Here is a 27,949-nt window from a genome sequence, read left to right as displayed (position 1 = left end):
TCGGAAGCCAGAAAACTGCAGTGACAACAGCTTTGGGTTCTGGGTCAGCTGACAACTTGGCAGGGTGAATAGAATGGTTTTCATAACCTCCTGGTCCTTTGAGATGCCTGGTAGAGTATTTAATTAGCTTAATAATATGGTTTTTTGGGAATTCTGATTGCCCTTATTCCATTTTCTGGGTGGTGGGTGGGGTCAGGTCTAGCCTGGGGGAACGGAGGAGAAAGTAAATCTGGTGGGTTTTTGTGTTTATCAGGTTTAATTCTGTCTATTCAGCTCACCTCAGTCTAAAGCAGACATGTCAAACACAAGGCCCGGAGGCCGGATCCGGCCCGCAAAGTGGTTTCATGTGGCCTGCGAAGCCATCCTGGAAACAGTGAGGGAACCGCCCCTGCTGTCTTGGCCCTGGCCCAGAGACCCTCCTTCTGCCAGAGACCCTCAGATCTGTCCCACTCCTGCCCAGGCCCCCATAGGCACCCTTGATGCGAATGATGTAGAGCTGGCCATGCTTACCCAGTAGGCCATTTGCAATCTAGCCACGCCCACCCAGTAGGCCACGCCCACCCTGGCCATACCCACCCGGCCCCCTGAGGGCAACCGCAATGCTGATGCGGCCCTCAATGAAATTGAGTTTGACACCCCTGGTCTAAAGCATGAAAGCTGCTTCTTGCTACATTTTTGCAAGTTTTGCTTTCCATCAATGGATACAATGTATCCATTTGCCTGAATACTCTTATCGGGTTGCCTGAGGCTGTTCCACAAGGCTGGGAGGCAGAGTTTTTTTTTCTTCCTAGCCTTTGCAATTGGTCCTTTTCTTTTTCCTTTTCCTGGGGTCATGAAAAAAGGGAGGGGGGGGGTTTCTCATGATTCTTTCTAAACAACCGTAATGGGGCCTACTCATCATGGGGGTAACTCGTGATGGGGGTACATTAGGTCATGTGACCTAATGTACAACGTTGTGACTGACCTGATTTTATTATTGTTGTTTTGGCTTTTTTTTTTGTTTGCAGTGGTCATTAAGTGAATTCATGGTTCCCTAGGGGCCAGTTTTACTGAAAATGGGAAGTAAATGCCCGTTTGGGGCAGAACTATCAGAAAATGCAATTGTGACCACAGGTTGTTGCAGATGATTGTAAACGTGGCCCTGATGCCAAGCACCAAAAGTGCATTCACATGACTGGGTGGGGGGATGACTATCAGAATTTTGAATTCCAGTCATAAGTACCCCAGGAGGCTCAATTGTAATTTTAAATAGTCACTAAGCAATTGACCGTAAATCAAGGACTGCCTGTATCGTTTGTTGCAAACCATGAAGAGGTTTTCTGAAAACAGAGCCTGGGCCTCTAGTTCAGGGCTTTTCAACCAGTGGTACGGGTACCACCTGTGGTACATTGACACCTGGCAGATGGTATGCAACCATCCTAGAAAAGTGGTAGTGGGGGAGGGGAATGAGCTGAACCATTGGCAGCACCACACAAGCCTGAGCGAGAGACGGCTGGAGCTGCAGGGCTCAGTGGAAGCAGCAGGATCAGCGCCAGTCTCCAGCTGGAACTCGGCGCTGATCCTGGCACTTCTGCTGAGCCCAGAAGAAGCGCCGATCAGCTGGAGTGTTGCAGCATCTCCAGGGTCTTGTGATTTGCATTCAGAAGCTTGGCAACTGATTCATATTTATGATGGTTGCAGTGTCCCAGGGTCATGTGAAGTGACCAAAACCTGCTGCAACCATCCAGCGGATGGGGGAATAAAAACCAAACACACACATCCCACCACCGCTGCCAATCCTCAACAGAAATGCTCACAACAATTAAAACCTCGGACAGGAGGAAGAGAGCCGCCGGGCGGGCAGGCAGGCAGGCAGGTGTCTTGCTTGGCTGTGGCTTGGGGGGCACTTTTTTCAGTGCCATTGTAACTTCGAACAATCACTAAGTGAACTGTTGTAAGTTTGAGGACTACCTGAACTTCATCACTTTTTTCCTTTTTTTTTTTGGTCATCAAGTTTTTGACACCCTGCTAGGCAACTGGTGGTACTCGGATGTTGCCATATCCTAAAAGTGGTACAATGGGTGAAAAGGTTAAAAAGCCCTTTCTCTGGTTGCCCTTCTGTCTTCTAAGGAGGGATTTCATTTCATTTAGGAAAGAATGAAAAATCAAACCAAATAGGGCTTGCTTGTTTTGATTCCCAGCTATTCAAAAATGAACACTCAAAGCAATGTATAATAATAGGATTTCCATATGGGAATTTAATTTGCATGATTCACAGAGCTAAGGGCTGGATTCTTCTCTGTGGTCGTTCTTCATAGTCACCATTTTATATATTTAAAAGACCTTCCACCCTGGGAGATTCTCCTAGTGGAAGTCTCCCAGGACTTCTCTCCTCTCCCTCTCCTCTCTCAGCTTTACTTGAATGTTTAGGGCATTTCATATTAACAAAGGGAGGAAGGGAGTCAATAATGCTTGCAGAAAAATGGGGGAGGGGTAAAAGGGAAACAAGAACCATGATAAAATGTGAGTAAACTAAACAAGAGCTCTACCGAATGTGATTTTAATTTGTTTGAAATTTAGAAACATGAGCAAATCTACATCCCTGCACATCACACACACACACACACACACACACACACACACACATATATATTGTTCTTATTGGTAAGAACAATAAAATGGCCTAAAGCATATCTAGCTGAAAAGCAAAATAGGCTTGCCATGGTTAGTCAAAATATGAGGCTAATACATCTTTTTATTTTTTTTCTTGGAAATCATAATTCTGGATACTTGAATGGGGTAAGGAGAATATCTAGGTTCTCTTCGCTGCTCCTGTAGAGAAAGGGGGGGGGGAGGGAAGGAGGGAGGGAGGGAGGAAGAGAGGGGGAAGGGAGGGAGAGAGAGAGAAGCAATAAGTGATAACTTTGAGTAAAAAAGGTAAAGGTAAAGGTTCCCCCGCACATGCGTGCTAGTCGTTTCTGACTCTAGGGGCCGGTGCTCATCTCCATTTCAAAGCCGAAGAGCCAGCACTTGTCCGAGGATGTTTCCATGGTCATCTGGCCAGCATGACTAGATGCCAAAGGTGCACGGAACGCTGTTACCTTCCCACCGTAGTGGTCCCTATTTTTCTACTTGCATTTTTACGTGCTTTCGAACTGCTAGGTTGGCAGAAGCTGGGACGAGTAACAGGCGCTCACTCTGTTACGCGGCACTCGGGATTCGACCCGCCAAACTGCCAACCTTCTGATCAACAAGCTCAGCATCCTAACCGACTGAGCCAAACAAAGGGTTAGTCACATTTGTAAAATGGATAGCAGTCAACCTAGCAAACACCGCAATTTGCATGCAATACTTGTTTTTCTTCTTTGGGGCTCTCTTGGATATTGTCAGACATTTTGCCTTAAGGAGGAACCCCTCAAACTCAAAAACCCTGTAGGCAAAACTCAGAGGCTTCAACCAGTATCAAACGTTGATTAGGCATGGGTTTCAGAGGGTAGCCAGATAATAGCCTTGGGATCCTGGTGAGCGAAAAAGATGAAACTCATCACAAAGGGATCAGGGTGGTCAGGAGTCCTTTAGCCACTGCCCTGAAGTTTTTCTATAGTTCTGTATCAGCATTGCTTTGCTAGCTATCCCTGCTTCTTCTCTCTTTTCCTTTTCTTTCTAATATCCCAGGCTTGAATTGATTCTCAACAGTAAGAACGGCAAAGACCCTCCTGGCATATTGGTCGCATAGACCAGCTGTGATTACTCAGTAATGCATTGCTGCTAAAGAGAGTTTTATTCTGGAAAATTATGAAACCCTGAATAATTTCCATCCTATTCTTACCCTGGGGCCTTGACAAGATTGGGGTTACAAGAGCAGAAAAAGAATGCACAGCACACCCTCGAATAATGGATTTCTTCTGTGCTTCCAAGTTAGCAAATGGGGAGGGAAAAGGACCCTCTGGAAATTTTCATTCTCGTATGAATCTGCCCTAGTTATTAAATCTCTTGCTTTCATAAATGAAATCAAATGAAAATGGTGTGATTTTTGGCATGACAAGATTACAGGAAGCAGTTCCCCCCACCACAACTAGGCAATGAGAAAAATCATAGAATCACAGGATTGGAAGGGACCTTGTCTTCCAAGCCCAGGGGTCTTCAAGCTTGGCTCTTTTATGACTTGTGGACTTCAACTCCCCGAATTCCTCAGCCAGGCACGCTGGCTGAGGAATTCTGGGAGTTGAAATCCACAAGTCATAAAAGGGCCAAGTTTGAAGATCCCTGTCCAAGGCCCTACCCAAGGCTTCATTCCATCTTCATTCCATCTCAGACAAATGATTATCCAATCTTTTCTTGAACATCTCCATTAATGGAACAGCCACAATTATGGGACGCAGGCTGTTCCACTTAATAGTTCTCAGTGTCAGAAAATTCCTCTTTATTTTTAGGTTGGATCTCCCTCTGTTGAGCTTCCACCCATAATTTCTTGCCCTGCCCTCACCTGCTATGGAGAATAAATCATCATCTTCTTTCCTTTGGCAGTCCTTCAATTATTGGAAGACTGCTCTCATGTCTCTCCTAAGCCTTCTCTTCTTTAGGCTAAACCTATTAGCTGTTTTTCATAGGATTTATCATCTTTGTTGCTCTTCTCTGCACTAAAAAATGGAACAAGTTTATGGGTCATCCAGCACTCTTTCTTGCAGACTTTGGTGTAGCCTCTGACCAGAAAAGCAAACAGTTGATGTCATAGGTTCCCAATATTTTGAAATGGGAACACGGAAAAATGTAATTGTGTAAGCGATTAACCTGAGGGAACACAGGTAAAGGGCAAACATTTTCACTGAAAAGCAAATCTGCATATCATCCACCCTCATGCATTCTATATTATTATTTAACTCATATTTTACTGTCTTTCCAATTAGCTTATGATATATGAGCCCCAGGTTTTAGCCTCCAGTTTTAGACTGGAGGCTAAAACGTATAACGAATGGTTGCTGGAATTGGGTATGTCTAGTCTAAAGAAGAGAAGGGCGAGGAGTGACATGATAGCAGTGTTCCAATATCTCAGGGGTTCCCACAAAGAAGATGGAATCAAGCTATTCTCCAAAGCATCCAAAGGCAGGACAAGAAGCAACAGATGGAAACTAATCAAGGAGAGAAGCAACCTAGAACTAAGGAGAAATTTCCTGAAAGTTAGAACATTAATCAGTGGAACAACCTGCCTCCAGAAGCTGTGAATGCTCCAAAAGTGGAAGTCTTTAAGAAGAGATTGGACAACCATTTGTCTGAAATGGTATAAGGTTTCCTATCTGAGTAGGGGGTTGAACTAGATGACCTCCAAAGTCCCTTCCAAATTATTGTTGTTGTTATTGTTATTGTTATAATGACCAGTACATAAAAAAAATAGCTGGGAAAGCAGATAATAACAACAAGACCTGGCAATGGCTAAGAGCAGGAAAGTTTAAGAAAGAGACTGAGGGACTAATTCTGGCTCCACAAGACCAAACCTTAAGGACAAATGCATACAAAGTCACAATTGAGAAGACAGCAAGAGACAGTAAGTGTCGCCTATGCAAAGAAGCTGAAGAAACAGTGGACCACCTGGTAAGCTGCTGCAAAAAGATCACACAGACTGACTACAAGCAGCGGCATGACAAAGTAGCGACAATGGTGCATTGGAAGATCTGCAAAAAATATCATTTGCCTGTAAGCAAGAACTGGTGGGAATCATAAAATAGAGAAAGTCATAGAAAATGATAAAGTTAAACTGCTCAGAATTCAAACAGACAAGCACCTGCAACATAACACCCCGACTTAACAATTGTCAATAAGAAAGACAAAAAAGTCTGGCTAGTGGACGTGGCAGTGCCTGGAAATAGCAGAATAGACGAGAAAGAACTGGAGAAGATAACAAAATACAAAGACCTACAAATAGAAATAGAAAGACTGGAAAAGGCAAGCAAGGGTGGTACCAATAGTAATAGGCACCTTGGGTGCAATCCCAAAACAACTGCAGCACCACTTAAACACCATTGGCATTGACAAATTCGCCATTAGTCAACTGCAAAAGGCAGCCTTACTAGGAACTGCTTCCATCCTGCGATGATATCTATAATACCATCAAACATCCACATCTGCCTATCCCAGGTCCTTGGTAAGAACTCGATAGGTAGACAAAAATGCCAAATCCAGTCTGAACATCTGGCTGACCGTGCGATGATCAATAATAATAATAATAATAATAATAATAATAATAATAATAATAATAATAATAATAATAATAATAACAACAACAACAACAACAATAATAATAACAATAATAATGACAACAACAACAACAACAACAACAACAACAACAATAATAATAATAATAATAATAATAATAATAATCCCTCTTAATTCCATGAGTGAATGCACGTGCATACTAAGGTCATTTAGATATATTCCCTAAAACACCATAATGACTTAAGGAATCTGTGAAGAACACAGTGAGGTCAACGTAGGCATTCTCAAGCCTACACATATTTCTAGAAACTGCTTTGATTCTTGTCATTATGGCACACGGTTAAATTGTGGATTTTGAATGTCTGGAGTCATCATGTGTGAGTTGGGCAGCCATCTAAATTTAATAAAATGAATGGATGGACGAGTAAATAAATAATAAACAAATAAATAAATTCTAAGATAGCTTTCTCCAGTCTTGTGTCCTGCATATATGTTGGATGTCACCTTATCTAACAGTTCAAGAACAAGCTTGATTAGAAATTAGGTCCTTTAAAGGTTTTTTTCCCCTCCCTCTGCTTTGAAGAATCATATACAGAATGAAATTTATTTGAGAAAAAGCCTGGAGATGAATCAAAGGGAGATTTTTGGCAGGAAAAATAATTAAGTTAGAGAGGCAACCAGTAAGGAATGTGATTGTTTAGAATTCCACCCTTTCTATTTTAATATATTTTGGAATGCAACATAACAGTGTATCTGTATATGCACATAAAATTCTGGGATAATTCAATTAAATGTCAGTTTTTGCATATTTCTTTTCCATATGCCACTTCTACTTCATGTTTAGCTCAATGTTTAATTTACACTGCATCTCCTTCTGACTGTTTTTCATCTTCTCTAGCTTCTTGTCCTTGGCTCCCTTTGTTTAAGGCAGGGGTGGGAAAATATGGCCTTTTTATGACTTGTGGACTTCCACGCCCAGAATTCCTGAGCCAGCCTTGCTGAGCCAGCCATGAATTCTGGGAGTTGAAGTCCACAAGTCATAAAAGGGCCATAGTTCCCCACTCCTGGTTTAAGGTATAAGAATGAAGAAAAGTCTCCTCTAAAACAAGGCTCCAGATACATAGTACAGATATCTATGCAATTTTCTTGTTAGCCATGCAGAAGCAGTTTGCCACTGTCTCCTTCTGGAGTGTCTTTTCAGCATCCTAGATTTATCTTCCTAAAGGATTTCCTGAGGACTTTGCATCCAATTCTTAATCCTGCTGAGATGTTTAAATTAGCCAAGAATAGACAAATTTGGCTAGGCATTGCCATCAAATGTAAATATACTATAAATAATGGACTATTTCCCCCATTGAGACCAACATCCAAATATTAGGAAGTCAGCCAGCTGCAGGACAGCTGTATTTCTTCCACATGATTAAAGCATTGTGCTTTCTTACTCTTCTAATTAACAACCTAATTTTCTCTTCACTAATTTCCATTCTTTTATCTTGTCTACGAGATATTGTTCCACCTAGCATACAACCTTTTTGTTTGTATTCAGACATACAACTCATATTTTCATCCAGTATTTTCTGTTTTAATTCTGTGTTTTTTTTTTTCTCTCTCTCTTCCCAGGCAAGGTCCAAATATATATTTCTGTGTTAAATTTCTTGCATGATATAGATACCTTATAAATTAATGGATGTACAGTATATTATTTATTCTCTTCTTGCATTGGCACCCATATTCTTTACCTGCAATATTAGAGGGGTCGCTAATAATTTGTACTCTCTCCCACAAAAGCTGTTCCCAATGTTGCATCTGTAAAAAAGGAGGAGGAGGAGGAGGAGGAAAAGGAGGAGAAATTCCCTTCTATTGGAAGAAGGAGAAAATTTAAAAGAGAAAGATCCTAAATGGCAACATATAAGGTGTAATGTATTGGGCTTTGTTTTGCTAAGGAATATCACGTGGGGTTAATTGCTGGAAGGTTGCTCAAGCAGGGAAGCTGGCTAACGGCTCCCAGCTCCTCAGACTCCAGCACCGCCATTGGCTGCCTCTAGGGCGGCAATAGGTTGCTTTAAACCTATTGGCCGCCGCCTAGAAGCCAGGGTATAAATTGCTGCACTCGCAGCTCTGTTTCTCAGTTCAGTTCCTGCAACCAAATAAACAATGATCTTTGCTGAACTCACTCGCCTCGTCTCGTCAATCAAGCAATGAACCCAGTATCTAACATAGAGAACCCTTGCTAGTTTTGTGATAAACGTTGGCAATGTTTTTACAAGCATCATGAATGGCTTTTTAAAGGTATGAGCAGTCTGGCAAACTTTTCTTCCAAGTGAATGAAAATTTGGCAGTAACAAAAATGGCCCTAAGAGAATCCTTGTCCCAAAGATAGGGAGGTCAAATGATTTTCCAAAATAGGTAAAGGTAAAGGTTCCCCCGCACATGCGTGCTAGTCGTTTCCAACTCTAGGGGCCGGTGCTCATCTCCGTTTCAAAGCCGAAGAGCCAGCGCTTGTCTGAGAATGTCTCCATGATCATGTGGCCGGCATGACTAGACGCCAAAGGAGCACGGAACGCTGTTACCTTCCCACTGTAGTGGTCCCTATTTTTCTACCTGCATTTTTACGTGCTTTTGAACTGCTAGGTTGGCAGAAGCTGGGACGAGTAACAGGCGCTCACTCTGCTATGCGGCACTCGGGATTCGACCCACCAAACTGCCGATCTTCTGATCTACAAGCTCAGCATCCTAACCCACTGAGCCATACCAAAAGGCAAAACAAGAAACAATGGATGGAAACTAATCAAGGAGAGAAGCAACCTAGAACTAAGGAAAAATTTCCTAATGGTGAGAGCAATCAAGCAATGGAACAGTTCGCCTTCAGAAGTTGTGGGTGCTCTGTCTCTGAAGGCTTTCAAAAACGAGGTTGGACAATCATTTGTCTGAAATGATATAGGGTCTCCTGCTCAAGCAGAGGGTTGAACTCAAAGACCTCCGAAGTCCCTTCCAACTGTACTATTCTATACTTTATTATCTGTATTAGGACAAGTAGGTCACTAGCAGTACCTTTATGAAAATTACTCAGGGGCCAAGGCATTGAATAAATCTTAACTATACAGTTAAGTTTCTTGTTATATTTAGTTCTCTGGAAATCCATTTTTTGTTTTTCATGATGTCGATCAAAAACGGAGAGGGAAGAGCAATGATTCGTTTTCCTAGTTTCTTGTTTATCTCATAGCCTAAGGACTTCCTCTCCTCCATCATTTTGTTTATTCAGGGAACATAAAGTTAACCTTGACTTAGAAGTCAATGCTTTCTTCAGAATGTACAGACAGCTGAGAGCATAGAAGAAAAATCAATATAAAGCATATTTCCAAAGATGACACTGAGGCATTAATGCTTGGAAGTCAGGCTGGAAAACTGGAACAGCCAAGGTTGTTTTGATAGGAAAGTGTGTCAGGACAGTTCTTTGCCAAAAGTATGCTCACCAGCTATTCTTCAAAGTGGACTCCTCTCCAATTCTCCTCTTCTTTTAAGTTTCAACTTAGAAGAGCATTTTATTGACACAGCTCCAAATTGGAGGACTACAGCACTGGAGACACAATAAACAAAATTTATTTCCGCAATATAAAGGCAAAGAAATCACCTCAAAATCAGTATATCCAATATACGGAAGTAGAGAAATGCATTAGGTATCTTTGCCACCTTGAGTCATATATACCCATAGTTAAGGACCATAAATGGGGCTGGGATTGCTAAGAGATCCTGTTGACCACCAGAAATATTTTATGACAGTTAGTATTATATCATAACATGCTTTATAATAATTTTTATGTCGTAAAGGGTTTTATAAAATTAACCAAAATTCAGTGCCATCATGGGGCCTGAATTTCGGATGCATTTTGTAATTTAGCCAATGTGAGGTTCTTGGCTGAAAGAGGTTTGTCCTATCCTGAATTATTTCTCCCAGTTAAAGGTGACAGACACAAGAGGTTTAATATTATATGGATCAGAGGAGGACAGAGAAAAGGTTGGTTTAGAGTTAAGCATCTTCAGCAAACTCAAGAATTGTATCTACACCAGGGGTGAGCAGCTATGGACCTTTTATGATCTGTGGACTTCAACTCCCAGAATTGCTGTGCCAGCTCAGGAATTCTGGGAGTTGAAGTCCACAGATCATAAAAGGTTCATAGCTGCTCACCCCTGGTGTAGATACAATTCCTGAGGTTGCTGACTCTAAATCAACCTTTTCTCTGCATCAAACATCATATCCTGAATCATAAATTAATTAAACAGATGGGGTTTGTGAGTAAGCATTAAGCCATAAAAAACCTAGTTAATGTTAAAAATAACCAAGATTAGCATACTACCTGAGTGTAGCTATGTGGTCTTTAAATAGAACTCAGCCAATCTCTCTTCTTCAGTATCTCTTTCTCTCCAGTTATCTGTTCCCTCAATGTGTCTGCCATACATTAATGGAGGGTTAGGGCTAGTGATAGCTTTGCCATGGCAGATTATTTCTGGGAGTCAACAAACCTGATGATCCATTAATCTGCTTTGGTTTTAAGCCACACTGGTTGGTTTTTCTGCCTCATGTCTGCCAACACAAAGCTGAATTAAATCCTCATTAGGTGGGTGAAGCCTCCACAGCTGGCACCACATAATCAACCTTGGCTATTGGAGCTAAGCAGAAATGGGCCTGTTTAATACTTGGATGGCTTCTTGCATATATTGGGAAGTTTATTCTGAAGACAAAGGCAAACACATTTCCCAACTTTGTAGCTAAACAAGTAAAAGCCTGATGTGAATGTAATCACCAGGATCTGACTTAAAAACAAACCCACCCACCCAAGTTTGCTAGAACAATTGATCAGTGGAACCCCTTTCCCCCTGGAGCTGCAGGTGCTCCATTGCTGTGGGTTTTCAAGAACAGATTGGTTTTCAAGAATCATTTGTCCTGGATGATATTGTTCTGTCCCAGCCTATGTGAGTCCTTGTTATGCTCACAAGGAGAAACACCTCTTCCAACAAGCAGGCAGGAACCACAAGAAAAACCAAGCCCTTTTATTATTCACAGACCTGAGTCAATGTCCAAGGCAAACAAACACAGTTCACAGAAACTTGATCCTCAACACGAACAGTTGCCTTTGGCAACCAGCACGTCCCACACTTTCCCTTTTATTATTCAGCCAAGGTGTGGCTTCCTAATGCCTTCTCCTTTGCCTTTGGAGCCGCCCCATTGCATTCCTCTGTCCTACTGTCTTTTCTTGCCAACATTTTTGTGCATCCTGGATATCTCCCAGCTGTGCTTCATCACTGTCCAACTCTGACTCCTAGCACAGTTGTGTCTCAGCCTAAGCGTGACTAGAGGGGCCAGGCTCCTCGTCAGACTGTAAGTCTTGGAGCTCCTCAGAGCCTTCCTCTGACTCTGATGTCTCTCCAGGCCCCTCCTCCTCATCTGATTCCTCAGACTTGGCTGCTGGATCCACTGGCTGGCGAGGAATCACAACAGATGGTTGAGCAGGGGGTTGGATTAGATGACCTCCAAAGTCCCTTCCAATCCTATTATTCTATGTTCTATGTTGTATCTTGCAGGAAGACCATCATGAACCTGAAACACTCTATGTACTTTCTTCTGCCTTTATGTTCAGCTTTTCCTTTCCTGTATAAATGGAGTAGAGGAATGGGGTAGAGCAGGGGTCTTCAAACTTGGCCCTTTTATGACTTGTGGACTTCAACTCCCAGAATTCCTCAGACAGCATGCCTGGATGAGGAATTCTGGGAGTTGAAGTCCACAAGTCATAAAAGGGCCAAGTTTCAAGACCCCCTGCTCTAAAGGCATGGAACTCAAATGTTGTGATAGCAGGAATACAATTTGATCCAGCCAATGCAGTTCTTTTGTTCTTCTAATGAAGCAAGCAGATGATAGAAAATGCATTGTTAAGTGGGGTTGAAATCAACTGCCCAGTTTTACTGCAACACATTTTGGGGAGCGGGTAATTCACATTTCAATCAGAAGCTTAATTTGCAGCTTTTCTGTGTAGTCAGCAAGTTCAGCCCAAATATGCCACTTTTACTCTGTATGAAAATGTTCTGGTTGGCACATCTCTCTCTGCCCCACTTCTTTCTTTTTTTCCTTCTTCAAATAACCAACACTGCTGTAATAAAAATACACCTATATCTCAAACTAGTTACCACTTCAGGGAAGGGAAGTGTCTGAAAAAGCTGCGACTGCTGTACCCAAGTGGATAGTCAGCTTGATGTATCTGTGCTGTCTGCCTGGGTGAAAAGTATTCACTGGTTATTTTAGGGGGGAAAAATCACACGTAGCGTTCATGGGTAGTGTGCAAGAGGTACACAGGGACCACTTTCTTTGGGCAAATGTGCACGTTGCAGTAAGGGACTATTAACCCCCCCCCCAAAAAAAAAAAATCTTGATTTTTTACAAAGGTCACAGAAAAACTATCTGCTCAATTTCCTAAAGACAATCTAGAAATATAAGTTTCACATTCCAGTAACTAGGCAGCTGAGAGCACTCAAAAATACAAGAGCTCCAGTATTCTTTAGATCATGGGCGTCAAACTCGCCACATCATGTGACGTGTCGCGACATATCGCAACTCTTTTTTGCATTGCCAGCCATGGGGTGGGCACGGCTTCGGCATGATGAAACCGGCCCATGGGCCGGCAGTTTGACACCCCTGCTACTTTAAGGGGAAGTCCAAAGCTACAGGGGAAGGCAATGATGCAAAATGGGTGGGAATGCGGGTAGTCCTCAACATTTGAGGTTGCTTAACAACCATTTGAAGTTTCAATGCAACCTACCTTGGGTTTAGTTATGACATGATTGTGAAGTTCCAAAGTTCCACAGTCACACAACTGAAGTTTAGGTACTTGGCAACATGGCTGTATTTATGGCCATTTGCAGTCATGTGACCACATTTTACTATGGTTTTGCCAAAGAAACCCCACACCCCAATCACTTATTTTTGGTTTTTGGCAAAACTGCACCCATAGCAAACCATTGGTTCACATAACAGCCATGGTCTTTGCATGTATGACTGCTGTATTTGCTCAATGAATACTACAAAGGTGACCAAACTATTTGTGTCATGATATACAATCATAATGGGTAGGCCCCATTACGGTCATATGCCAATGATTACCTGTATGCCCCATGCACGGACAAGGCAGGATTTCATACTTTCCTGTATAAGGCAGATAGGGTTATTTCCTGGGGGAAAATACTTGAGTCTGTGTTATATTTACACAATAGTAGGGATACATTACACAATAGTAGGGATGCGGTGGTTCAGTGGGTTAGGACACTGAGCTTGTCGATCAGAAGGTCGGCAGTTTGGCGGGTCGAATCCTGAGTGCCGCGTAACAGAGTGAGCGCCTGTTACTCGTCCCAGCTTCTGCCCACCTAGCAGTTCGAAAGCACGTAAAAATGCAAGTAGAAAAATAGGGACCACTACGGTGGGAAGGTAACAGCGTTCCGTGTGCCTTTGGCGTCTAGTCATGCCGGCCACATGACCACGGAGACATCCTCGGACAAGCGCTGGCTCTTCGGCTTTGAAACGGAGATGAGCACCGGCCCCTAGAGTCGGAAACGACTAGCACGCACGTGCGGGGGAACCTTTACCTTTACCTTAGGGATACATTTAAAAAAATGGTGGATGCAATCAAATCAATTTGATTTGTGCTTTATTTCTATGCATCTTCAAATGTAGTTGAATAAAGCTGACCTCCAAGGTCCCTTCCAACTTTATTATTATTGTTGTTGTTGTTGTTGTTATTATTATTATTATTATTATTATTATTATTATTATTATTATTATTATTATTGTTGTTGTTGTTGTTGTTGTTGTTGTTGTTATTATTAAGAACTGCAACTTGGTAAAGCTTTGGGAAGATTCATGGTGTGATAGGGCCAAGATTGTGCATCTTTGCTTAACAATAACAGAATAACAGAGTTGGAAGGGATGGTGGAGGTCTTCTACTCCAACCCCCTGCTCAAGCAGGAAAACCTACACCAGGGGTGTCAAACTCAATTTCATGGAGGTCCGCATCAGCATTGCGGTTGCCCTCAGGGGGCTGGGTGGGTGTGGCCTGGGTGGGCGTGGCCTACTGGGTGGGCGTGGCCAGCTCTACATCGTTGGCATCAAGGGTGCCTATGGGGGCCTGGGCAGGAGTGGGACAGATCTGGGGGTCTCTGGCAGGAGGAGGGTCTCTGGGCCAGGGCCAAGGCAGTGGGGGCCGTTCCCTCACTGTTTCCAGGATGGCTTCGTGGGCCGCATGAAACCACTTCGCGGGTCGGATCCAGCCCCCGGGCCTTGTGTTTGACATGTCTGCCCTACACCATTTCAGGCAAACAGCTGTCCAATCTGTTTTTAAAAACCTCTGGTGATAGACCACCCATAACTTCTGGAGGCAAGTCATTCCACTGATTAATTTTTCTGTCAGGAAATTTCTCCATTCTTCTAGGCTGGTTCTCTCCTTGATTAGTTTTTTGTCCTGCTTTCGGGTGCTTTGGAAAATAGCATGACTCCCTCTTCTTTGTGGCAGCCCCTTAGATATTAGAACACTGCTATCATGGCACCCCTCGTCCTTCTCTTCAATAAAGTAGACATACCCAATTTCTTTAACCATTCTTCATATGTTTTAGTCTTCAGTCCCCTAATCATCTTTGTTGCTCTTCGCTGCATTCACCCAGCAATGTTCAGCTGGGCCATGATTTTTGGCAATTGTGACTGGAGGGCTCTTCAGGGGTCATGTTTGGGGTGACATGAAATTCTGGTTTCTCAGATTATCTACAGATGAAATGGAGAGAAAAGCATGGACAATCTTCATGGGTTAGTCTTTAATAAAGATGGTCAATATTCAGCTTAAGAGAATGGGACTGAGCTGCCAAGTCCTCAGAATCCAACATAATGGGGGCGGGGGAATCATCCAATGCCAAAACACAACAAATGTGATTACATTAGAAGCCAAGAACACCATAATTAGAGCATTACCATGGAAACTACCTAATTATATCCGAAAAGCAGGAAGGCTTATGTCACAGCCATGAATGAGTTTCTGCTGCCATCTGTCAGGGTGATGGCCTTCAGCTCACTCTTTTTCCTCCCTCTCCTGGATTTATAGGATTGGCCTTCTTCAGCTATCAGCCAAGACATCTTTAATCAATTCCTGTTTAAATAGCACCTGAGAGCAGTCTTTCTCAACCTTGGCAACTTTAAGACACGTGGACTTCAACTCCCAGAATTCCCCAGCCAATCCTTGCATATATGTCCTTCACAGGTCTGTAAAGACCATATGTATAGTTGTAGTTTCACTAAGTCACCACTTCTTTCATTGATTGAGTTGCCAGTCCTAGTTACGGATGCAAATAGAGAATTACCTGTGGTCTGGAGTCAAATTTGTAGACATAAGACTGGTGATTACCTATAAAGCCCTAAATGGCATGGGTCCGGACTACTTACGGGATCACCTGCTGCCGGCGTCATCTTCCCTTCGTCCTGTGCACTCCCACAGAGAGGGCCTCCTCAGGGTGCCGTCGGCCAGAGAGTGTCGGCTTGCGGCCCCCAGGGAGAGAGCATTCTCTGTGGGCGCACCAGCCCTTTGGAATTAATTATCGGTTGACCTCTGGATGGCTCCCGACCTTCGCTCTTTCCGCCGGGATCTGAAAACCTATTTATTTGAACAGGCCGGCCTGGTTTAAGGGTTTGGGGTATTTTTAATTATTTATTGTTAGGGCTTAATTAATTTAATTTCATTTTAACTTTTGTATGTAAAGCTTTTACTGCCCTGTACACTGCCCTGAGTCCTTCGGGAGAAGGGCGGTATAGAAATTCAATTATAAATAAATAAAATAAATAAATAGCATAATAGGTTAAATTGGGACTACAGAGTTAGTTGGACACAAGGGTCACAGTGGAGGGAAATAGTTGGAGTGTTCCACATTTTTAATTTTGGGGATAAAAGGGATGTTTTCCTATCATCCAACCTATTTTAGGACTGTCACCCAGGAAAGCTCTGGAGAGGAGAGTCAAAAGATTGGTGACTATTGAGACTGTATGATTGGAGTATATAAAAATGTGCTTCAAGCAATCATGCCCTCCAGTTTTATTTTCTTTGATCCCTCTCTGCCAATGCTCCCAATTGAATTTTATGCCGCAGAATGGTAGCAAATGGCATGGTTAAATTTTAGCAGTAAAATTTGGGGATGTGGTCAGAAGGAGATCTCAAGGCTGCAATACAGCCTTAAGTCTTCAGGAACATAATGGTGTAGCTCTTCCTCTTGTCTAAAATGGGATAAACAATGAGGGGGAAAGATGGTCATCTTTACTTACCTGATGGGGTTTAAAAATAAACTCTTTTTCCTAACTGGAATCATTGCCCAATTTAGCTCCAGATTTTCTTACAGGCATATGTGGGAGATGCTTTCTCACAACTTGCTTAAAAAACCATTTCTGAGTTCACACAATTCACTGATCCATAAACAAAAACAGCCACTAGATAATTACTGGATTATATACTTTAAGCCTGGCCACTGCCTGCTTTTTTTTTCCAGAGAGAGAAGGGAAAGTAGCCACTGTTAAATATTAACACAAGCCTGGAAATCCATCCTGACAACTTTACAGAATTGGATGAATGGCTTATAGTATTTCATCCAGCTAATGAATGGATACATTCAGTTCAGAAACTCCTGCTAGTACAAAACTCAGCAGCCCAATTTGTCTCTGGAAAAACTAAGAGGGACCCCATTTTGCCTGTGTGGAAAACATTACAGTAGCTGCCAGTTTCTTTCCCATTGGCAAACAAAGTATTGGTTCATTATTTAAAAGCCCAGCTTATCATTTATCCATTTATTCATTCCCTCATCAATTTGGTCTTAAAACACAACTCTGGGTGGCTCACAACAAAATAGGTCCAAGCTACTTTAGAGAATTGCTCTTTCTATACAATCCCATTCCTTTCACCCTATAGGAAGAGTATTGATACCTTTGAACTTTGGTGCTGGAGAAGACTCCTGGGAATACCAGGACAGCCAAGAAAACAGACAAATGGATCATCAAAAAAATTAAACACGAGTTCTCACTCAAGGCACAAATGATCAGGCTCAAGTGGTTGAGACACTTGAGGTAAGCAAACCCACGTTTGAGATCCAAGTGCTTCCATAGGGCAGGCTTGAACTCCCATCCTTCACTTCAGGTCCTGCTGGGGACATGAAAGGAGCTGGGCATCCCCTGGCAATGGGGATGATACCATTGGTTAATCTTTTCAATCCAGAAGAGCCTCGGTGTTTCTGATACAAGTGCAATGCAATCAGGCTCATTTATCCTATTTAGGACACATGTCAAGACCTAATTTCTCGGAGAAGGCTCTAAAACTGGCACAGTTGGAAGGAAAGATAAGAAGAGCAGTGACATAGATGGACTCCACCATGGAAATGAGGAATGCACCTTTGGAAGAATGGAAGGATCAAATCAGGAACAGATCAACGTGGAGAAAATCTCTCCATGTGGTCACTAAGAGTTGACGATGATTTGAGGAAGGGTCCTTAGTGTTTGGTTGTTTTCTTGCAGACATTTCATTACCAGAATTGGTAACCTCATTAATGTTAGTCAAGCACAAGCACTCACCTAGTTTAGGAGTAAAACATCTGCAAGAAAACAACCAAGCTCCGAGAGCACAAAGGACCCTTCATTTCAACTCTGGGCTACAAAAATATTCTCCTCTATCAATGACTTGATGGCAAGGAATCACCAATCTTTGTTCCAGGCCACGGGTCGGCAACCCGTGGCTCTGGAGCCGCATGTGGCTCTTTAAGCCATCTCCTGCGGCTCCCAGTCCTCTGCCGTTCTGGGAAAAAAACGTGGGAGTAAAAAAGTCCCACTGAGAGAATGGGGAGGTGGAGATTTGGAGAGCTGGTGCCTTTTGGGGCTGAAAGAAACACGAACGAAGGCAGCAGCTCTCCAAACGGGGGGCGGAGGTTTGGAGAGCTGCACGCACAGCTCTCCAAACTGCCTCTGTCCCGTTTGCATAGCTTCCGCCTTTGTCCATGTTTGACGGAGGCGGCTGATCTCCAAATGGGCGGTGGCGGTTTGGAGAGCTACGCGCGCAGCTCTCCAAACCGCCGCCGTCCCGTTTGCAGAGCTTCCGCCTCCATCAAACATGATCTCCAAACTGGGGGCGGCGGTTTGGAGGCCCTGGGGGGAGGGGCAGGGCGCTCGGGTGGCTCCGGTGGCGTCTGGGCTGAAGATGGCACCGCGACCCAGCGCCTGTTGTCAGGGAGGCCCACCGCTGCTGCCGTGCAGGTGCCTCCCAAGGCTGCAAGCTTCACGCAGGAAGCCCGGCGTCTGGGGAAGTGGCAGTGAAAGGGCTGCCTCCCTTTCCCCCCACCCGGCTTCAGTTGAGAGTTTTGCACTCTCGAAGTTGGCGAGGACTTTTCAGGCTAGCTAGCAGGAGAGAAGCCGGGCCCTTCCTCCTCGGGAGCCATGAGCAGGTGCGGGAAGTGTTGCAAGCACGGCCGCGTGAAATTTCCTCGCACCCTCTTCAAACTCGTCACGGGCAGGCTTAGCAAAGGTAAAGGCAAGGAGTAAAGGTGACGTGGGAATGGCAGGTGGCAGCAGCAGCGGAGGGAGGGAGGGAAAGGAGCGAGAAGACCAGCCGACGCCATTCGCCAATCGTTGGGTTTAGGGAGCAGAAGGTTCCTGGTTCCCTTCGGAGAGGGCGTTTGCTGCGCTTGTGGTGTTTTGCAGGCCGAGAAAGGTGTGCTGTTTTTTTGGGTCACTTCTGGGCGATCATGGGGGCCCTGGACAATGTGGGGTTTTGCAGCAAAGCCTGGTAGGAAAAGGCTTCATCGGGACACGCTTTCCTGCTTGGGGGGCTTCCAAAGCTACGAATCGCCCTTTCCAGTTTGCAGCAGTAGTGGCAGCAGCTGGAAGGCGGCATGAAAACCGGTCCATGAACCTCTTGTTTCCTGGGGGGGGGGGAAGAGTTGGAGCATGTTGTTTTGCGCATGCACGCACATGCGCATGCATACACACCCTTCTTTGCGGCTCCCAGCTTTTTCTTTTGTGAGGGAACCTGTTCCAAGTGGCTCTTTCACTGTTTCGGGTTGCCGGCCCTTGTTCCAGGCCATTCACTGACATCATCCAATTCCGCAACTTTATCCCACAGTGACTTGGACTTAGCTCTTAAATTGTAGAACCTGACCTCTATTTAAAAAGGCCTAAAACATGTTTTGGTAAATTGCTTTTCTTTTTCATTTGTAATATCACCAGTTTTAATTTATATTTATATTATTTTTAATTTATATTTTCCTGTAAACCATCAGAATCTTGAGGGTCATTAGATAGCAGCAAAGAGACATAAAAGGCTGTAGTTTTTTCTGCATATCTGAATTTTTGCAGCCCACAAATGACAGGAAGAGGACAAGAACATTTGAGACAAATCTGGCATCTGAAGACTCTGTATAGGTAGTCTTCAACGTACGACCACAACTGAGCCCCAGATTTCTATGGCTAAGTGAGACAGTGGTTAAGTGAGGTTTTTTCCCATTTTATGACCTTTCTTGCCACAGTTGTTAAGTGAATCACTGCAGTTGTTTGTTAGTAATAAGGTTATTAAGTGAATCTGGCTTCCCCATTGACTTTCCTTATTGGAAGGTCACAAAAAGAGATCATATGACATCAGGACACTGCAGCCATCTGAAATCTGAACCAGTTGCCAAACATCCAAATTTTGATCACATGATCACGGGGATGCTGCAACGGTCATAAGTGTGAAAAATAGTCATAAGTCACTTTTTTCAGTGCTCTTGTAACATCAGTCATTAAACGAATGGTTGTAAGTGCTTATATATACCTGTGCTTATACCTTATACCTTATACCTGTGCTTATATCTAATCTGACGACTATACCATCATCAAATTATATTCAAGCTGTTGTAAATTTGTTTTTAACATAGACTATGCTTGACAGGAGTTAAGCATACATTAGAAGCCACAGGGATTTCTAATAATGTATTGCATTCACTAGCAAACATAATGCATTCATTTACTGGTAATAAGCTAAATATTAAGAAAAAAGTAAACATTTAGATTTAAGGAATCCATAGCACTGACATCAAAATGACAACGTGCACTTGATAGTGTAATCATGAAAATGCCACAATTAAGTGATTATGTAATTCCAATACATTGTATTGTGGTATTTTCATTAAACCAGCATGTATCAAAAACAGCTACAGTATATTCTTAATAGGCATACTGTGGAAGTAGTATATGAAAAACTGAAGTTTCTAGTAAGTTTTTAAATTCATAGAAAATTATACAGAACTGAATAATAAATAAAAATGATGATGTCAGTAGAACTTGGAGTATGGTTGATTTACAAATCTCTGGATCACAGATACCTATAAACTGGGTTTCAATTTTAGTATTTCACTGATTGATTGTTCAATTGGATATATATTCCATCACAATCTCACAACTCTCAGTGATATACAAGATGCAAAAAAGGAAAAAAAATACAACATCCACAGTAAGACTGAAACACAAACCTTAAGAGAATCAAAATAAAAAACAAAACCAAATTAATAGCTATGCCCGCTGAAACAGTAAAAATAAGTTATAAGATGCCATAGGAAGTAGTAATCACATTTATTCCTACTTGATCATATTTGTGAGGAGGAGGATGGAGTGAGGAGGAGGAGGAGGAGGAGGAGGAGGAGGAGGAGGAGGAGGAGGAGGAGGAGGAGAAGAAGAAGAAGAAGAAGAAGAAGAAGAAGAAGAAGAAGAAGAAGAAGAAGAAGAAGAAGAAGAAGAAGAAGAAGAAGAAGAAGAAGAAGAAGAGGAGGAGGAGGAGGAGGAGGAGGAGGAGGAGGAGGAGGAGGAGGAGGAGGAGGAGGAGGAGGAGGAGGAAGACTTAATATATCTATAGCACTGGCGGAATGAACCACAGAGATGAAAGAAACACATTTTTAAATTTCACATTTGCTCAGAAACTCCATACAAGGGCAGAGATATTTTCTGCCAAGGCACTGAGAAGAAACAAAGGTGTTTGTTAGAAGTTATTTGATCGGCATTACCACGGCAATAGGAAACTCCTGGGGAAAAAAAATCAATTAAGTGACTTAATGGCAAAAAGCCAAGGTGGAAAAAAAGGCCACATTTTTCTTCTGGGTTGCAAAGAGAGTTTAGAACCATAACAATGCTCAAATAGCTGGCGCTCTTTTCCATTTTCTCCTGAAAGCAATGTGGCCTGTTCGAGCTGCATGCATTGGAAAAGTAGAGCTGTCTTCCAGATTCGTAATAATGCAGCCAGGCCAGGGTTGGTGAATCTATTGGGTTCTGCGGGTCAAAAATGCATAAAATGCCTAACTTGAGTCTGTTGTCATGTCACACACCTTTGAACAAAAAAGAAACAATTCTCTATTCCCTCACACCCCATCTAGGCCACCCGGAATAGAGGCCCTTGACACTTGGCAAGAAAGCGGACAATTTACAAAGTCACAATGCACAAACTTTCAATGACTATTGTTGCTCTGAAAACAGTTCAGAACAAAAAAAAGCTCTCAAAAAAGCCAGATAATAAGGCTATGCTTGCTGGACAGAGGGCATGAAGACAAAAAAGAGGACGTGTCCTCCTTTTACTGGACATCCGATAACCCTAGTCCTAAGGCTATTGTTTCCTCCTGGTACAGTTCATCTTCCCAGATCGTGTACTTCTCTAATGATCCTGGCAGCTGTTCATTTCATTTCCCTAAATTGGGTCTAAAGAAACATTTGGCCTTTGGGATCAGGTAAGAACTAGATGTGATTTGAGCTTAAGTGTAATTAAACATTCGTTTAATTAAACACAGTTAATATAATTAACCTCCATGTAGGCAGTTATTTTCTTCTACTGTTACCTTCTAAAGGAGTCTTCGTCGGTAGGGCCTCTTTTTGTATAAACCTTTCTGTTGTAGTCTTGATTATACTCAGCAATCTCTGAGTCTGAACTTTCTTCCTTTGGAAAGTCAAAGCACCAAGTGGCACATGTGTTGAAAATGGCAATTTGGAGAAAATTGTGATGGAAAGGAAGATGGGAAAATAATGTTATCAAAATTGGGTGCTCTGAAATGTGGAATTTACTTCTTTGGGGAACATGTTGCATGGTGATTGGTGGCGGATGATGTTTCATACAATGATTCATTGCCATGATACAAAAAAAAAGATGTTGAGACTCTAGAAAGAGTACAGAGAAAAGCAACAAAGATGATTAGGGGACTGGAGGCTAAAACATATAAGGAACGGTTGCTGGAATTGGGTATGTCTAGTTTAGTGGGGGGGAAAGACTCGGGGTAACATGATAGCAGTATTCCAATATCTCAGGCGCTGCCACAGAGAAGAGTGGGGGTGGGGGAGTCAACCTATTCTCCAAAGCAGGACAAGAAGCAATGGATAGAAACTAATCAAGGAGAGAAGCAACCTAGAACTAAGAAGAAATTTCCCAACACTTAGAACAATTAATCAGCGGAACAACTTGCCTCCAGAAGTTGTGAGTGTTTCAACACGGGAGGTTTTTAAGAAGAGAATGGACAACCATTTATCTGAAATGGTATAGGGTTTTCTTCTTGAGCAGTGGGTTGGACTAGATGACCTCCAAGGTCCCTTCTGACTCTGTTATCTTGTTATTAATCTGATTCTAGATATTCTTGTGATAGGTCTCCAACAAGAATTTATTCAATTCATAATTCAATTAAGCCTGGTGTGGGGGGAGGGAAACATGAGAACTCTTATGTGGGATGAAAATCTAAACAGTTCTACAAGCACACACAAAAATGTTAAAACAGCTGTTGTATTGGGTAACTAGGTGGCTCAGTGGGTTAGGATACTGAGCTTGTCAATCAGATGGATGCCAGTTTGGCGGGTCGAATCCCGAGTGCCGCGTAGCAGAGTGAGCACCTGTTACTCGTCCCAGCTTCTGCCAACCTAGCAGTTTGAAAGCACGTAAAAATGCAAGTAGAAAAATAGGGACCACTACGGTGGGAAGGTAACAGCATTCCGTGCGCCTTTGGCATCTAGTCATGCCGGCCACGTGACCACGGAGACATCCTCGGACAAGCGCTGGCTCTTCGGCTTTGAAATGGAGATGAGCACCAGCCCCTAGAGTCAGAAACGACTAGCATGCATGTGCAGGGGAACCTTTAACTTTACCTTTACCTTTTATTGGGTAACTATATTATATTATGATAATTCTTCTCTGTGTTGTAGATAGTTCCCTAATCAAGGAGCACTGTAAACAAATTACAAAATACAAGTTATTAAATACATTTACAAAGATAAATGTACAAAGATAGATTTACCATATCTAACTAGAATATAACTAGCTTTAGGTCAGTGTTGCCAATTCAGTTAAACATTCTTTAGATATTCTACCAGTATAATGTAGAAAGAGTTGTCTCTTTAAATGGAGTGGTGTGTTGCCAGTGCTCTTGCTAATATTAAAAGCTTTTTCCTACTCACAGATCATGTTTTATCTAACAGCTAAAAGCTCCCTAGCAGAGAGAAGAATCCTGCAAATGTTCTTTAGTACTTTTAAAAATGTCCAGTGACCAAAGATTGTGGATTTCCCCAAAACTTTAAAGCAATAGTGAAACATTTTTAAAGCACAGCATTTCTCAGTTACAGTAAAGTAAGAATTAAGGGAATAATCTATGGTGCAATTCAATTCTATTTAAATCTCTTAATGTATTTGGCCCCTTTCTAAGTAACTTTTTAATTTTTATTTCCCAATGTAACTAGAGGTTATTGGCTGTATTGTCTGAACTTTCATATCTTTTACATGGGCAATAATTTATTATGTTTTGTTTCCAGACTGTCAGGCTCAAATACATGGAAAAAAAATAAAATTTATCTTCAGAAAGGAAGATGACTGAAGTTTCTAATGCATTTGATAAAATGTGGACATGTGACATAGCAGCCATTTTTTGATGTAAGATTATTTTTTTCCAGATTAAGAAGCATGCACTTTCAAGAACATCCTGGAAAGGGATGTAACAGCGTAATTAAGTAACCTCAAAGATATGCAAAGATATGCTAGAGGAGTCTGAAATAAAAAAACAGAAGATTCTTTTGCAAGGGAAGAACATTTTCAGGATGTTGGTGGAAATATTTCAACACATCATGAAGAGGCATATAAGGAGAGTTAAGAGAGAAGATGTACAGCTTCTATGGAAATTCTACAGGACATGGTTGTCCCAAAGGTGCCTTTTCAAATTCTGAACTGAAGAAGCCTCTGGGATGAGAAGCAAAATGTCTTCAAGGAAAAAACAAAGGAAATCCAGTTGCCTCTTGAAAAAGCACCTTTGGGACAAGATATACTACACATGCCAAGTTGGACTCAAAATATTATTGAGAATTGTAAACTGCCCAGAATCCCTGGTTGAAATGGGTGACTATAGAAATGAAAAGGAAGGAAGGAAGGAAGGAAGGAAGGAAGGAAGGAAGGAAGGAAGGAAGGAAGGAATTCTCATTACACATACTGTAGAGATCCAATCCAACTGGATTGTACAGGTCTGCTCTCAGAGTGTTGTCAAAAAAGTCTAGGTGGTGGCTGCAATGGTGCAATGGAAGCTGTTATGTGTCACGGTAGCTACCACCTTAATCATTTGACCATATCCTGCAGACACACCCGTGGGGCTAGATTTATCCAAAGTGGTAATTGAACTGGCTCTTTACTGATTATAAGACCCATAATCTCTTGGGTTTCAGGTCAGGCCACAGATCAAATATATCTCTGCTGGCCTCTCCCTCTCTTATTCCAAAGAAGCCATCTTCAGTCGTTTCTTCCTAATGGTAGGGCCCAGCCTGAAAGAAAGCTTTCATTTCCAGAAGGCCAACTTGAGAGGCTGTTAAATGACCAGAAGGTTGTATAAAGATCACTTTCCCTTTGGGTTTGCTCAAATTAAAACTGACAGAAGGTAGCATTAGCTTACAGGCTCAAGATGGCCCTTGTTCATCAGATAACATTCACGGAGCAATCAATACTGCCAGATAATTGCAACTAATAGGATTGCTAAGTGTGCCTTTCCAGGAATGTGGGGAAACAAAAGTCTATTTCACTGTGGCTTGCTTCGTTTTTATCTACTTAATTGACAACTACAAAAACCCGGTGAATGGAAATCCATCCATAACATGACTCTCTTTATCCACATAAAAGCAGATTCCATATATAGTACATATATACTGTACATACTAACATAAGTTATGACATGTAGGTAAGATATCATTGAAGGACCAAACACTAATCCATTCATTGAGGTTATGAAATGTTACAGAAATAATTTTTTAAAAGAAATTGCAGAATGTGTGATTATATTAATGTACATCTGTGTCAGGCTTCAAAAATAAACAAACAAACAAAAAACATATGTGACTCTTCCAAGCAGATTTATTTATTGTTCCTCACCCATAGACAAAATTTTGCTAAACTAAAGCATCCTAATATTCCCCATAAAGCATATACAGGTAATCCTCGAATTACAACAGTTCATTTAGTGGCTGTTACAACAGCATTGAAAAAAGTGACCTATGTCCTTTGTAACATCCCCATAATCATGTGATCAAAATTCAGATCCCTGGCAAATGACTCGTACTTATGGCCGTTGCTGTGTCCCAAGGTCACGTGATCACTTTTTACAACCTTTCACCAAGCAAAGTCATTGGGGAAGCCAGATTCACTTAACAACCTTGTTACTAACTTATCAACTTAACAACTGTGGCAAGAAAGATTGTAAAATGGGACAAAACTCACTTAACAACATAAATTTTGCGTTGTGGTCATAAGACCTGTATTGATCTTGGTAGTAGCTTGTAGAAGAGCCTTAGTGGCACAGTGGTTAGAATGCAGTATTGCAGGCTAACTCACTGCTAACTGCCAGGGGTTCAATCCTGATTGGCTCAAGGCTGACTCATCCTTCCACCCTTCTGAGGTCGGTAAAATGGGGACCTAGATTGTTGGGGACAAAATGCTGACTCTGTAAAACTGCTTAGAGAGGGCTGCAAAGCACTGTGAAGTGGTATATAAGTCTAAGTGCTACTGCTATTCTAAGCTTCCAAGCAAAATGTCTGTAATGTATTGGGTTTTGTCTTGTAAGGGAACACCACGTGGGTTAATCGCTGGAAGGTTGCTTAAGCAGGGAAGCTGGCTAACGGCTCCCAGCTCCTCAGACAACCTGTCTCCAGCGCCGCCATTGGCTGCCTCTAGGGCGGCAATAGGTTGCTTTAAACCTATTGGCCGCTGCCTAGAGGCCAGGGTATAAATTGCTGCATTCATAGCCCTGTTTCTCAGTTCAGTTCCTGCAAGCAATAAACAATGATCTTTGCTGAACTCACTCGCCTCGTCTCGTCATTGAAGCGACGAACCCAGTATCCAACAATGTCCACAATGTCTTCTTAAATCAGATTAAGACCATTGCAACTGTGACTTTCAAGGAAACAATAAAGATATGCACAAGTGATCAAACCTGTAATGTGTCAATGCATTGCCTCTTACTATAAATAGCTTTAGTTTATTCCAGTATAAATATGCCAAATGCCATTATGAGCCTTCCCTCTTCAACCAAGACTGACAAGCGGCTGAGCAAATTCTGTAACTATTGTTATATCTTTAAACAACTTTTAAAACTCCCTACTGCCTTAGCATTCCCCTCTATTAATGTCTACCCTCTGTTAAGTTACATTTCCCACAACTAAATCATTTAACTCTATGAAACTGATGGAACATGGCCAAAACACTACCATACATGCACACAAAGTTGAGTTAGATTCCAAGCTTTTTAAGAGTATGAAATAATATGAATAATTTTAAAAATAAGATTTTTTTTAAAAAAAACCCCCACAAAAACAGCTCAGCCAGAATGGAATCCATAAAGTTGCCAGAGAGTGTTGACTAATTCTGGAAACCAAGTAAAGAGAGGATTGAAATAGAACACCATACAAAAGAAATGGAAACCCGAACAGAAGTTGTACATCACAACTTTTTCTTTCAGATCCCATTTTTCCTTCTTAAAATTCATGATTTCTGTCCTTCAGAATACTGAGTTTCATCAATCTTATTTTTCTTAATTCTTATTCGATATGATTGGTACTTTTCAGCTTTTTTCAAAAGCACAGCATTAAAGGTTTGGACATTTACTTAGCAAATCTGCTAAGTGTGTTTCCAGCTCATTTCTCCGTTTGGCAATTATTTTAAAATAATTTTATAAAACTTTACACGGGTAATTACGAACATGACAGCTATGCATACAGCTAGCCTTTGACTTACAACTATAACCAAGACTGGAATTACAGTTGCAAGTCATAAACTGAGGCATCAGGTGACTGGACCTGATTTTTTTAACAGTATTATGCTGGTCATTAAGTGAACGTCATGGTTATTAAGGAAATCAATATTCTCCAGTGAGAGATTTATTTATTTATTTTGTCAGAAACTGGAAATAAAGGCCGGAAATCAGCAAAAAGTGATACAGATCATGATCACATGACCATGGGATGCTGCAAACAACTATAAAGGCTAGCTGATTGCCAAAATGCGATCACATGACCCTGGATGGATGGTTGCAGCTGTCATAACTTTGAAAATGGGTCGTAAGTAGTTTTGGGGGCTTTAAATAGTTGTTAAGCTTCAAATAGTTGCTTAGATACTGGTGGTAAGTCAAGGACTGCCTGTACAATTTCCCCGATTTTCTCTAATATAACATGTTCCAAAATACTGAAATT

The sequence above is a fragment of the Vipera berus genome, assembly GCF_964194415.1.
Source record: "Vipera berus genome assembly, chromosome: 5".
NCBI classification, from domain to species: domain Eukaryota; kingdom Metazoa; phylum Chordata; class Lepidosauria; order Squamata; family Viperidae; genus Vipera; species Vipera berus.
The sequence above is the reverse complement of the archived record's forward strand: the minus strand, read 5'-3'. Positions refer to the sequence as shown.